General features: G+C 38.1%; 1 protein-coding gene and 1 pseudogene across 1 annotated transcript in view; both read right to left on the reverse strand.

Moving 5' to 3' along the window:
- CALN1 (calneuron 1) overlaps window positions 1-13,899 on the reverse strand; it is a 368,040-nt gene that overhangs the window by 312,458 nt on the left and 41,683 nt on the right. The gene's annotated exons all lie outside the window — the stretch shown is intronic.
- Window positions 8,010-8,128, reverse strand: LOC142141956 (5S ribosomal RNA; annotated as a pseudogene).

Genomic DNA, 13,899 nt, shown 5'->3' on the forward strand with positions numbered 1-13,899 from the left:
CTAAGACTGTCAGATCTTGAACTAAATCTTAGTCATGGCAAGCCTCCATGTTTAATTGTGAGTGTAAGAGAGAATTTGGGGGCATTTCAGTAATTTTTTAGACAGAACAGGTGGTTTCGTTTTGATTTACCCTTTCACACCCACATGTCACGCATGGCCAGATAGTTCTTGTCATGACAAATACACATATAGAGACATCAATGTTATCATGTTAGTGCTTAGCTACAACTTATACTTTACCATTGTAACTAGAAAGTAATGCAAATACTGTAACACATTAGAAAATCTGGTTTTGGATGTAGAAACTCATCCACATACCAGGTTGTCTATATCTTTGTAATCATTACCTTAGTAGTCAATCTTTTTTCCATGTATTTTCTCTCATATTTAGTCTACTGTAATAAAAAGTTCATGTTAAGGGGCTGCAGGAGTTACTTACACACAATCAAAAAAATTATATTTTTGTTTGGTAGAAGGTTGTGCAAAGTAACAATATTTCATATTCGGCAATGACCAACTTTGACATTACTGCATTATTTTAATTAACCAGCAAGATGAAGATACACTCACATAAAATATATTACTGTATCATACATAGGATGAAATTAAAACAGGACAATGCTTCCCACAAGTTACTAAAAAAAGAACTAAAGTAGAATGAAAACATAAAAGTAATTGAAATATTTGAAAAACACACAAAAAAAAGTATACTTTAGATCTCATATCATAGTTGCATTTTATGGTATGGTATCTTCGTTTCTATGCACATTGCATGTAATTAATCATGTAAATATAGTGTTTACAAGACTTATTAATGATAAATGTTTGGCTCTGTGACCAATAAATATTGATAATAATTATGTACATTAATAAAAGGCAAAGGTTCCACAACACACTGGCTTTTTAAAGTGTTGAGATGTATATATAGATTGTTGCTACGACTGTGTATGCCTGAAATGGATGGAACAAGATGTCCCTTGACACTAATCCCTCTGATGAAGTCATGGTATAACGAAATGCGTAAGAGTTTTGGATTTAACATCCATACCCTGCGTGCTTCCAGGCAGCTTTGGATGAAATGTTTCAAAGTGAACTTGACTCCTCAAACTGCAAGTATAAAGTGGAACTGACTATGCTGTTATGCGACTGACTCCCTTCTTCATCTAATAGATTTGGATCATGTTCCCTACTGAAAATCATAGAGCATATTGTATCCTAAGGAACATTCTCTTGAGGTGTGATTTATGTGACCACTAAGTGGCTCGCAGTGTTACACGCTATATATACGAAATGCAATTTATAACCGTCTTTGTGAGACTTTGTTGTTCTAGTGATCACTGTGTAGCCTGGGAGCGAGATTAAAAATGCAAGATGCTAGAATATAATTTTACTTTATTTTATGGAAAAGCATGGATTACAGATGAAGAACATTGATGTTGGTGAGTAATACAGGGTTTTTATTTATTTATTATAAATATAGTTATTTACAAGCAAGGCGTGTGTTTTATCTACATTTTGTCTTGCTGCACTGCCGGTGAACCCCAAGCATGCACTGGCAGCATGCACTGCCAGCCATGGGTAAGCTGGTGCTTTTAGTACTACAAGGACCAGCATGCCCGAACTTTTAATGGCAACCTGTGCTTGCTGGACCTTTAGTGCACCAGGGCAAAAACTGTGTTTTTAACATAAAATATGTTTTAATTACCTCACACCCACAACCCAGGGGTATGGGAACAGCCCTAGTGCTATCAGCACAGGGCTGGATATCCCTATGGGAGATGGGTTCTGCTTTTTTTTTGCAGACCCCATCTCCCTAGGGAATACTGTCCTGACCAGCATGGATTGGTTGTCATCATGACAGAGGGACCCCATGCAGATTGGCAAAGCCTAGTGTTGGTACTAGTACAATCGTTTTTTTCCCACCAATTTTTATAGTACCAGTCTAGGTTGTCACCAGTGTTTGGGGTGGGGCACACTGTTTTTTTCTTTTATGTACTAACGTTTAGTTTTTATTTTTTTTACTGCATTATGTACTGTATTGTGCCGGCGAGTCAAAATGTCACCATTTTAACCCCAGAGACACACTGAACCTGTCCACGTTCTGACTGTTGACAGGTTCAGTGTCAACAGATTGAATACATCCCCCTGGATGAATATGTTTTATATCAAGGAAGAAAGCAGATTAGAGTTCTAATTTAATGTGTTGAATTTTTTGGTATCACACTATGATATGTTTTTGTTTATTTCACATATGTCTTTGGAATGAAATTTTGAAAGAGCACAAATTTTAATGATCTGTTTTGGGATTTTGACATTGAAACTTGGAAGTGCAAGAACGAAAAATCTATTTTATTGATACCAAGTACTGTAAAGATTCATGTACTCCCCATCTAAGATAGAAAAAGAGAGACAAAAGTGTATATGTTATTGGAAGTGATCATTTATTTATGTTTGTGATATATTATTGATTTTGGTTGATCATTAGCGCCATTTCTGTTACCATTGTTTGTCTTAATATTGATTATTTGGACTCATGTATGGATCAGAGTAGGGGGACAGTGGGCTGCTTGTGATTGGATCCACTGTTTTATTTGCAATATTGTCTGGAGTATACTTTTGTTGTTGCTGTAACATTGACATTCTTATGTTTTTAGTATGTGTAAAAATGTTTTAAGAAATTCTATTTATCTTTTATTGGTTTTAGTGAGTTAAGGTTGTAAATCATGGATACAGATTTTTTATTTCAGCATTAAAGGATTAGCAAATTTGAGGCACAGCTGCCATTTCTAGGTTATTGGTTGTGCTCGCTCTCCCCCCTTTCTCCCTAATTAATATATATATATATATATATATATATATATATATATATATATAAAATATAAAATCTGATATAGACAAAAAGCGTGACACTTAGGCTGTGCATGCACGATTTTTCTTTAGTAATAGAAATATACCGGTTTCTTATTACTGGATATAACTTTATTTATGCATGCACCATAGGGATTTGGAAGAAGCAATAGTGACATCACCATTGAAAAATGGCTATAAATGAACCCTAAGATATGCAGCTTATTACATTTCTGTCACCGTGATGAAGTCTATAAAGGGCGAAACGCATAGAAACTAATTGTTTATCAAGAATTCTAAATTAATTCTGAATATCTGTATAAACTCTACAGTTTGTTTGTTATAACTCTGGTACTTTCTTTCTGGCATCCTGTTTGGTGATTGTCCTGGACTTCCCAGAAGACCTGAACCACTAGAAGAGAAGAGGTTTTTTGATGTACATATAACTTATATATGAGTTATTAAAAATGTTTTAAATTACTACATTATACTATTTTTTTTGTCTATTTATTCCACAGGACAGGGATTGGCTGCTAAGTACACACTAAGAACTTTGGATGACCTCAAGTGTTTTATCAGATAGCGCAAGTATATCTATTAATTTGTACAATTAAAGGTTTACATTTTACATACTACACACTATCAGGCACCTACTTTCTTTTTTTTTTCACAGATTTTTACACACCAAACAAACAACAAGTAATTAAACATCTGTATCACTTTGTTTTTTTATATAATCTGACTGAGATCAATCAGGCCATATTACAATGTTTGGAATTGGATTGGGAGATTTTGATATGCATCAAAAGATAAGAAAATTCAAACTGATTGGGTGAAATTGGTTAGTACTTATTCCATTACTTCCAGGACTCGTTGTGGGGTGATTATGGGAAAATTGGCATATTATTAGTTAGGATCATGTTTTGGGCCTGAGCTACAACAACCTCCAATTGTCTGCTATAAGCACGGCCCAAATTTCAAGGACGTTGTAGTTAAGACTGATATTTTATGTCAACCTTAAGCTGGGGATGTATATAGGTATATATATACATACATGTACATACATACATATATATATAGAAAATATTTGGTGTATGTAAGCAGTAGCCCACAGAGCTCAAAGTGTGCCGGTATGAGACGGTATGTCATATCGGCACTTCTACACTTGAACTGTCATTAACAATCTGTTGATTGCAGTTGCAGAGTTTTTTGTTTTTTTTTACTTGGAGGAATGTTGCGGGTGGAGGGAGGGTGCCGCTGGCTGTAAGTCACGGGGGTTGGGGAGTCGTGGAGGTTGCCGCGGTTCGCAAGTTGCAGGGGGGAGGCAGAGCTGTCACTGGGAGACTCATCAGTGGGGTGGAGCCTAATCAGTCTCTGCTGGAGTTTCTCTAGTAGCGGGCGCGGACCCCAGGCACAGTGCAGATGGACGCACTGTCCCTCTCCCTCCTCCTCACTAACCCGATACTGTGAGGAACAACATAAAGAAGAGAAGATACCTGAGAATGGTGTGATGCTGGGGGGTTGTGTGGTATTGGGGGAAGAGTGGCAGTGTGATGCTGGGGGGGTTAGTGTGATGCTGAGGGGGAGGAGTATGATGCTGGGGGGCAGTGTGATGCTGCGGAGTGTTAGTGTGATGCTGGGGGGGCAGTGTGATGCTTAGGGGGGAGAGTGTGATGCTGAGGAGGGTAGTGTGATGCTGGGGAGGGGACAGTGTGATGTTGGGGGGACAATATAATGCTAGAGGGACAATATGATGCTGGGGCAGTGTGATGAAGGGGGGCAGTGTGTGATGCAGGGGGGCAGTGTGGGCAGCAGGGTGGTATTGGGGCAGTGTGGATAGAGAGGTGGTATTGTGGCATTGATGTCAGAGGAGTAGTGTTGGTGCAGTGTGAGCAGCAGGGTTGTATTGGGGCAGTGTGGGGAGAAGGGTGGTATTGGGGCAATGCGGGGAGAGGTGTGGTATTGGGGCAGCAATGGGAGAGGGTTGGTAATGGGGCAGTGTGGGGAAAGTGGTGGTTTTGGAGTAATGTGAGAGAGGGGTGGAATTGGGCAGTGTGGGGAGAGTTATGGTATTGGTGCAGTGTGGGCAGCAGGGTGGTATTGGGACAGTGTGGGGTGAGGGGTGGTATTGGGCAATGTGAGGAGAGGGGTGGTATTGGGGCAGTGTGGGAAGAATAGTGGTATTGTGGCAGTTTGCATTAATAGTGGTGGTGGTATTGCTATAGTGTGGGACTGGTATAGCCGATTTCTGTAATCTGGGAGTGGGGATTGGGAAGGGGTTGGATTATGGGGGAGTGTATCACTGTAATATAGGGGTGTATAGGGGTATTGCTGATTGCTGTATTGTGTGGTTGTTATTTATTATAAATGTTATATATATATTAATGATGTAATGGGGATGCTAATAATGTGCTAGTTAGGAGACATAGGCCCATTTTGTAAATGTGAATGCTATGCGGATTAAATGTTGGAGCTGTTTAGGGTGTATGTTATTTGCTCGGCTTTCCAGGAGGTAGTAACTATGAATTTTACAAACAGGGTCCAACATTCCAGGATCCAGCCAAGCAGCAGCTGAACTTAAGAAACCAGCAGGTAATGTAAACTCAAGAACAGGTAGGAAAGGAACTGTTTTGAATATGGTGGGACTGTCTTGCGTACTAGGGCTAATAAATGTCAACACTACCAAAATCCCATAGACCCCTGGCCATTTTCTTCAACTTTCCTTACCACCACTTCTAAATTTACACTTTGAGCACTGGTTGCCCATGTAACAGATATTACATTGTTAAAAGCCCAAGGAGAAGAAGAGGGTGGAGTAACACAGACCATCCATTAAAAAAGCTACCCAACCCAAAAGCTTCCCAAATGTGCTACAAAATGGTTGATATTAGATTCATACCAATTGAACAACTTCCTAAACGACATCATGGGAGAGATTGTGATAAATTATTGCTGCTAAAGAAAGCATGGTGGATATACAGTATTAACTCTTTGGCACCTAAGGGTCTCACGAGGAGTTCAAGTTATTCTGTTTTTGATGAGACACATTGTGATTGGAACTTTGAGTTGTAACCACCTGACCATATCTGTATTAACAGTAGGGTTAACTACTAACATTCTACTTTCAAATATTACGGATTTCCTGATTGGAACTAGTTTAGTCTGCTTGTTGCTGATGACCTTATACCTAGTATTATTCATTTTCACAAAGTTTCAAATTGACATTTCTTTTGCCTATAATGGAGTATGGTATGACCTGTATTAGTACTTTATTGCAATGATTTTGTATTGTGGCTTTCATTTGTTATGAGTATCTATATACTATCTCAATGTTTTGACATATCTTTTGAGTCTGGAGAGTCTCAATTATTACATATTCCATAAATTTATTACAGATGGGGTTAAAATATAAGATTTATAAGAAGGGGTTATAATATACAGATTTGAAGAAGCATATAACTGTTATATGCTTCTTCAAATCTGTACAGTCCATGGTTTTTCATTGGCCATATAGCACACTGATGCTTTGTTTATTCTCACTTAAATATCTGTGAGTAACTAAGTCACTGGATATGGCTATATGTCTATTCTAGTTATTGGTGCCATAATTGTGCATTTTCGATAGCCTATTTATATGATTGATTATATGCAATGGTCAAATGGGAAATTTAGAAGTGATAGTATGAAAAATGTAATGGGAATGTAAGTGAATGGAATTTGATAATTTTACAATGAGGGCAGTAGGAAAAGTGGCAAAATAGACAGCCACATTGGCCGAATGCACAGCAGAGGGGGTGTTATAGACTTTTTGGTAGTACCAGACTTTTTTCTGATGCCTCTATGTTATTCATAGCAGACATGTACAATCAATTGAACTTTGAGAAAGCAGCATAGAGGGATGCTTGGCAATGGGGGCAGGGTAGAGATCTTGGGAGAAGCTCCCCCCTTCCGATTACACCTGCCTGTTATTGATATTGGATAAGTCTGATTACATCATTTAGTGTGATCCAGTGGTGACTTCTAAATGCATATTGCTTTAAGACATGTTTACAGAAGTGGCTCTATAAAGTAGGTTATTGATGTTTGTGACATATGTCTAGTTAGACAGCTGATGGACACTACTATCACCCAGGGGTCAAATGCACTAATGATGTAGTTGCATCTATGGGTTACCTAGTAATAAGGAACATTTCACTACATTGTTTGGTGCCAGTTTCTCTATGTAAACCTGTATGTTTTAAATTTGGTATTTTGCAGCCCTTGCTCAGAGGGCAAAAAAATTACCATTGTGCTTCTGATTACATCACTGCTCAATGAGTATATACCACATTACTATGCTGCCATATTAACAATGTAATAAATACTCTGCTTATATCTTGGAGTGCTGTTTCCGGGAGCTTAATGGAACTGAAGATATATTATTTCTGTTTATGAGTCTTTTGACATACAGTATAGATGTAAGTACAGGACCATCAAATTTCATGAAAGTTATACTTTATATACAAACTTGTAATATAACACTTACAATGACGTTAAAAACTGAGTTCCAATAAGAGTACAGTGATTTCTGGATGGTCAGTGAAATGTAATACAGATCATCAAAACAATGGTTCTTATTGGCATTTGCAAGTTGGAATGGTATAAATAAGCTTTGCATTAAAATATCACTTTACTAAAGTGAATTATAGGAGTAACAAATAGAACTATAGGAGTCAAGAGCAAGAACGCCTTTTAAAGAACCACTGGCTCATCAAGATACGTATGGCCTAATTCATTACCAAACTGAAAATGAAAGTAATGTGTGTTTTTTAAAATATGCGCATGCATCTGGTATATGCACATCCATATTCAGCAAGGAACGGATGTAAAGATATGCGTAGTGATGAATACTGGTCTAGGTCCGCTCTGCAGCATACATCTAATACATATATTGAATAGCAAGTCACAAAAGTATGTACAAAAAAAAAAATGATTCAATTAATGTCACCTGTTAATAATATAGTCATTAATGACAAACCATTAGAAAATTTAAAAAAGTGTTTTTTTCCAAGAAAACATTAGAATGTAATTAATAAATGAGAAAACCAACTATGAAAGCGAAAACTCTCATAACCAAGTGTTCATACCACCATAGATTCAGTGTGTGTGTATGTATATATACTGGCGTACAGCACCTGGTCTTATTAGGTGGTCTCCCATCTAAGTACTGACCAGGCCTAACCCTGCATAGCTTCCAAGATCAGATGCAATTGGGTTTGTTCAAGGTGGTATGGCTTTAGGCCATAAATAAGAATAAAAAATGATAAGATTAAGATTAAAAAGTCCAACAGAATTGCAATTAATAAGGACCCAATATGGATTTACTGATAGTCTATTAACTCATCCTACAGTGAACTTACAGGGAGAAGCTTCCATCTATGTAATTTACATTTGTTGCCTCCAAATGATAGTGAACACACAGTCAAATAAGGAGGATAACATAGTCACTCTTATGTCTCCACTTTGTATGGGAACGAATCCACTGCTGGTACCAAGAAACAAGTATTTTGCTTCCCTGGGAAGAAAATGACTGTGGGACCTGGCAGGCTGTGATGGCAGCTATGTTCCTCGCCAACTGCAGCACGCCTCGATTCATCAACATACTTTAATGTCGGTTACTTTCCGTTTTTTAGTTCTCGCACACAGTTGTCTTTGTTCCCAATTTCAGAATTGGATTAGTCAAGTCCACAGTTTAGATATTTGCAGACTTCTTCCAGTTGTTATTACGATTGAGTATCATCTGCAACCATTTTAGGCAGTTTCACAATAGAATCAAACTTCTGATGCAATATAGACAAACTTTTGTGACAAATGATTTCTCTCTATGTCCCTTGCACACTGCATCAGCTTGCAGATAACTTTAAGTACAGCAGATTACTCTTCCTTCAGGCATCAACATATCTCAATAGCAATATTACAGTCCCAGTCAGAGTACTTAATAACAAAGTTTGATGTCTCTCTTGTTTCACTGAAATAACTTGAACATAGTAAAGCAAAATAAACCATAAACTTATCTGACTTCTTATGAGTGCTGCTGGCATGTTATGGGCAGTAGCAACTTAGGTATTTTCCTGTACCGCAAAGTTACTTACTTCTGGGCTGGCTTTTACATTTGGCTTTTACATACTTAGGTTGCAAACATCCCTCAGGACAACCGTTCAGTAATAGCATTCAGTGGCTCTTTGTTGAAAGAACCCACATTAGCGCAGCCAGCAGTCACTCATCACAACTAGCAGCCACAACCCACTAGCCTCTAGCAGTTCATTTTTGTCTCCTCCCCCTCCCCCCAAGAATCTCCTGAAGTCTTCTAGTACATTCTGACACCAAAATGCCAGTTTTTCGTGGACTTTAGTGACTTGTAGTCTCTAACTGTCTCTGCATGCTTCTAGTGCAGTCTGCATCTCTAGTGAGCAGCCTGTAGTTTGCAGTTTTTCCACCCCACAATGGCCAACGCAATTGGCATTGAACTTCCCAGAGGCACTCTGGGGAACTGTAGTTTTCTGAATAGATTGCATGCATGCAGTAATTTACCTGTGATTTGCAGGGTATTACATAAGAACCCAGTTTTTTGAAGAACCTGCATTGGTACCCTGCTAGAGCTAATGTTTTCAGCCTGTGTGTATTCAACAGTTGATGTCGATGTCCAATCAAAAAAGGCTTAGGAGGATGGCCTGGGTCAATGGGAGGTGATATAAGCTTAAGCGTAGGTGGTGTTAATCCTCTTGTAACTAGAAATTCTCCCTTCTTTTTTAGAGCACTCTCTCTTAAAAGGAAGGCTCACCATTAGTAACACTTCCCCTCTCAGGGGGTTATGGGGCACCATCTGTGAGGGTGGGTGCCAGCTACTGAGCCAAATGGATGAGTGTGGGGCCTCACGGCCTAGAAATGTCAGGGAGCATTAGGTTACCCCCTATATAGTATGAAGAAAGGCTGGACGCTGACTGGCTTATGCTTTTCTTCGCCACCACTAAATTTGATTTAATTTAATAAATTTGTGACCATTCTCAAGCAAGCCTCATATGTCTTTTCTGGGTGACTTGTCAGTTTATGCAAAGGTAAATTTGGATCAACCACAGGCGGCTTACTATGAACAAACTGTGTGCGCCTGTGTTTTCATAAGTATATAAAGTAAACAAATTTTTGACAGTTAAAATGTTGTTCCTAAAATACATGTTGTCTTACTTTTTATGTCAGTATTCAATTATTTTTAAATTAATGCACATCCAGTTCTGATGAATGTCTGTTAATTTACAAAAGGATAAAACCAATTATACAATTATGTGCATTTTTATAATTATTGTATGTAATAACTGATGTGTTCCTTTTTTCCTCTTTCTTCATAATTTACTTTTTAATTTACGTAGACCCAAGTGCTTTAAAATTGCACTTTCACATATCAAGTAATGTCCACTAATAGCAATCTACAGTTGGAGTTAAATATTGCTCCTCACTTACAATCTACGGTAAGTAAACTCTTTTATTATGCTGTACTCGCTTCCATAATTAAGTTTCTGTTTGCCTTTTATTAAGTCTCATGGTACCAAGTGCACATAAAACGAAGATTAAATGGAATCTCATAGAGCCCAAATGAAAAAAAAACATACTTGTTTAATTTTTGCCTTTCAGACCCATTGAAGATAGACATTATATTACTAGAGTATGATGGATTGAGTTGCTGTTAATGGACATTTGAGAATGTCCAGAGGCAGCAATTCTACCGCTTTTGTTTGAATGATCTTACAACTCGGCAAGTTGAGTGTTTCTAATTCATCGTGAATGAAGTTTACAGATCTAGTTCAATCAGTCTAAAATCCTTATCATTTTGCAAGGGTACAAATATGTTGGACTTTTAAAAAATGTAGCCTTTTGTAAATATATTAAAATAAATATCAAAAATATAAACATTACAATTAACATTATGTAAAATTTACACAGTTGCGCACCAGTAGAAACTATTTAAACACTTCCATGGAATTATCTGTCTATGACAGTCGTAATTATTCCTACAAGATCATCTGTAATCTTTGCACTCCTTGTGCAAAGGCGTGCAGCTCCTTTTATACTGTAAGCTCCCACCACAGAGTCTTCTTTTGTTATATATATATATATATTATATAATATATACGCACACACACGTGTGTATATATATATATATATATATATATATATATATACACACATACACATTCAAGTTAACCCGTGCATGATACTCATGCATTCTAGTCAAATCAAGCTACTTAAGGTGTTAAAAAGGTTCTTGTCATGCATTCGGGCCTAGCCCAGGCCTCCTCAGGGGAAGAACGTTACTTCCCGATGCAAGCGCCCTTTTTTAACGTGGTTTTGTCCACATGTCACCACCTCATCATTTTTCTCCATCACCTCATCCTTCATCTTCATCGCCACATCCTTCATCAAGCTACTTAAGGTGTTAAAAACTCCCCACTGTCACCCCCGGCAGCCACCAACCACTCCCAACTGTCACTTCTCCTTCAAGAAATATATAGGTCAGTGTATAACTCTGCCCAGCAGGTGGCGCTGCAGCTTGGATTTTTTTTTTCACACACGCCACTAGGCATTTATATAGTAGAATATATAATATATATACACACACATATATACATATATATGATCTAACTTTGCAGGCAACTAAAAGTTTTGCACAAGATCTTGTTGTAGATGTCCTTCACATATGTCTGCCTCAAGGGAGCAGTGAAAAAGAGGTTAAGAGGTTATTAATGAAATCTTGAAACTTAATGAAAATTAAAAAGTACATGGATTGGTCCTTCATTTGTCTGAACCCAGTATCAGGCATATAAATAAATGTTGATGATAGACGAAGGTGGCCTGCACACATACTGAAACATTCAAATACTAGTACTCGATGGGCAGAGCATTAATCGGTAGCCAAGATCAAAGCTTTCAAATACCTTGCTTTATTTAAATGGTTGTTTATGCTACGAATAAGGTAGATGTGACCTGTAATGCTGCCCTTTTGAATCAAACAAGGGGACTTGTAGAGTGAGGTGAAGTGTATGGGTGTGTAAGGATAAGAAATTAATTTAATTAGATAAATTAAACAACATCAAATAATTTAGTGTAAGGTACAAGAGATAAACATGTTGAAACACTTCACACACAAACTAAATTTGAAACATTAGACAGCATGGAGAGTGAAGAGGCAGTAGCAATCAGATGTCAATAGATGGACAGAGGCATTAGTAGATATTTAGACAAATATTCAGGCTCCCCAGAGGATTATACTAAACATGTAGCAGCAAGAGGTGAGCTAAATCTTTTGCTTTCTGCTAAAGTAGAAAACTCTCTTAGATATCTAAATCAAAGTTTTTATGAAAAAGGAGAAAAGGCAGCTAGATTGCTAGTGTCCAGACTAGAATCTAAAATCTCCCATAGTAATGTTCCCCGAATTAAATCTTATTTGGAATCTATGACACAAGACCATAATCAGATTATAGAGGCGTATAAACGTTTTTATAATAAACTCAACAATATTTTACAAACAGCAGACCCCTCCCCATATTCAACAAAATCCACTAAACACTTCCTCTCATAGTGTAATTTACCCAAACCTATCCTACCTACCACACTTGAAATGTTAGGAGCAGAATTTACCACACAAGAAATAACTGCTGTTTGAAAATTTCAAACCAAATAAAGCACCAGGCCCAGATTGATTTACAGCAATGTACTATAAGACATATAACTCACTTCTTTCACCTTATCTTGCTGATCTGTTCAATAGTATATTAAAGTGTGGCTCTATATAAAGAGCACATGCGGCATGGATTATTGTTACCCCTAAGGAGGGCAAAGATCCATCTGAATGTGCTCATTATTGGCCCATTTCACTTTTGAACACAGACATCAAGATTTATGCGCAAACACTTGCTGAACCTCTTAATACTGTACTACCCCACCTGGTCACCAGGTGGGCTTTAAACCAGGTAGACAACAATGTGATTATACTAGACGAGTCATTGGCTTCATTCTGTCACAATTTGCCTCTGTCTGCTTTGCAGCATCTCCCTATAGGATGCTGCTTGCCTTTTGCAGCTCCTGTTTGTTTAGAACTGTGTTAGTCTTGCCCTGGTTGTGTTCCGGGATGCAGTACCTCCATGCCTCCAGAGGTGTTGCTCTTCCACTATGGACATTTTCACTCACTAGTAGGAGTTAATCTCTGCTGCTCATTAATGGTACACCTGTGTCTCTCATTATTTATATCTGCTCCTTCCCATGTACCATGCTGGTCATTGTTGTTGCTATATGTTCCTTGTGTGCTGTTCCTTGTCGTGCTCCTGGTGCACCTGTTCTCTGGGATTTATGCAAACTACCTGTTCACCTGCATCAGCCATGTTCCTGTTATCTGTCTTATGCATCTCCGTGCAATCCCTGTGCTATAATAACACCATCCTGTTTGTACCTTACTGCCTTTTCTGGAAACATATCTGCAATAAACATTGTGAATTTGACCATATTCCAGGCTTCTTAGCTGTGATTTTCTGTATTGAAATGTGACACATCCTTTATATTAACTCTACTAAAACCCCAGCCCCAATGCTTTCTCTAAATGCAGAGAAAGCCTTTGACTGCAACAGTTGGCGATTCATGCTTCAAACCCTATGTAACGCTCGCTTTAATGGAAATGTCCTTCAGGGGATTCGGGCCTTATACTCAAATCTATCTGCCAGAATCTCAGTGAATTGAGTACAGTCATAGAATATCGAACACTCGCCAGGGGGTGTCCTCTTTCACCCCTGATTTTCGCTCTTGTAAATGAAGCCCTGGCAGCTGCTATTCGCTTCTCCAAGGACATTAAAGGTGTCACTGTTGGTACTAAGCCACACATGTTCAGCCTCCTTCTGATAGTAGAGCCACGAACATTTACATTTATGATGTTGACAGACACCTGTAGATCCATGGATGTAGCGTTTGGGAACTTTGAAATTTCTCAAAATATCATATGGTCTGATTTGTGTTTGAATTTGCTGGGACACT

The sequence above is a fragment of the Mixophyes fleayi genome, chromosome 2, assembly GCF_038048845.1.
Source record: "Mixophyes fleayi isolate aMixFle1 chromosome 2, aMixFle1.hap1, whole genome shotgun sequence".
In the NCBI taxonomy this organism is placed as follows: domain Eukaryota; kingdom Metazoa; phylum Chordata; class Amphibia; order Anura; family Limnodynastidae; genus Mixophyes; species Mixophyes fleayi.